We start from the raw sequence: 947 nt of genomic DNA, 5'->3' as shown, positions 1-947 counted from the left end.
GTATCAACGTAATGTAATGTTAACGGCCCGGTTTTCACCCGGTATAATTGTGGCCCGAAAGTGTATTGGTTTCATCGGGTCTAGGGCCGGGTTCGGGTCTAATAAATAGACCCGGTGTATATTTCGGGTCGGGTCTGGGTCACATCAAACCCGGCTTCACCCGGCTCATGTGCACCCCTATCTATGGCTTCTTCAATGGTCTTCTTCTTGTTCAGAGATCTCCTGGATGAATGGTCTACGGCCTTCTTTGATTCATAAGAAAGGCCTTCATAGAAAATGTGTAGCTGCACCCATTCATTGAACATATCTGGTGGACACCTTCTTGTCAGGTCCTTAAACCTCTCCCATGCTTCATATAGAGTTTCACCATCTTGCTGCCTGAAGGTTTGCACCTCAGCTCTCAGCCTGTTGATCCGTTGAGCAGGATAGAATCTTGCCAAGAATTTGTTCACCACATCTTCCCAGGTTGCTAAACTCTCCTTTGGGAAGGATTCCAGCCATTTAGATGCCTTGTCCTTGAGTGAGAAAGGGAACAGAAGTAATCTATAGGTGTCAGGATGAACACCATTAGACTTCACAGTATCACATATCTTCAGGAAGGTTGTTAGATGTTGATTGGGGTCTTCTTGGACACTGCCTCCGAATGAACAATTGTTCTGAACAAGGATGATGAGCTGTGGCTTTAGTTCAAAGTTGTTGGCATGTATGATTGGCCTTTGGATGCTACTTCCGTAATTTCCTGGGTTTGGATTGATGTACGAACCCAGAACCCTTCTCTCTTGCCCAGCCTGATGTGCTGGACCTTCTCGGCCATGGTTGTGAGCCTCTTCTTCATGATGGTTCTCCATATTCTCATCCATATCTGGTTCAAAGTACTCCTCCTCTTCCTCAGCACCAACTACTCTCTTTTCTCTTGCTTCCCTCCTTAATCTAAGGAAGGTCCTCTC

The 947-nt window shown here is 46.1% G+C and overlaps 1 non-coding gene across 1 annotated transcript; it reads left to right on the top strand.

Annotated features, from left to right (window-relative positions):
* Positions 1-300: 300 nt before the first annotated feature.
* On the top strand, positions 301-407 carry LOC112781077 (small nucleolar RNA R71). Its single transcript, XR_003191873.1, has one exon. It is a non-coding gene; the product is annotated as a small nucleolar RNA R71 (small nucleolar RNA).
* Positions 408-947: the final 540 nt, after the last annotated feature.

Source organism: Arachis hypogaea, chromosome 19 (genome assembly GCF_003086295.3).
Source record: "Arachis hypogaea cultivar Tifrunner chromosome 19, arahy.Tifrunner.gnm2.J5K5, whole genome shotgun sequence".
Lineage (NCBI taxonomy): Eukaryota > Viridiplantae > Streptophyta > Magnoliopsida > Fabales > Fabaceae > Arachis > Arachis hypogaea.
Note: the sequence above shows the minus strand (reverse complement) of the source record. Positions and strands in the feature narration are given on the sequence as shown.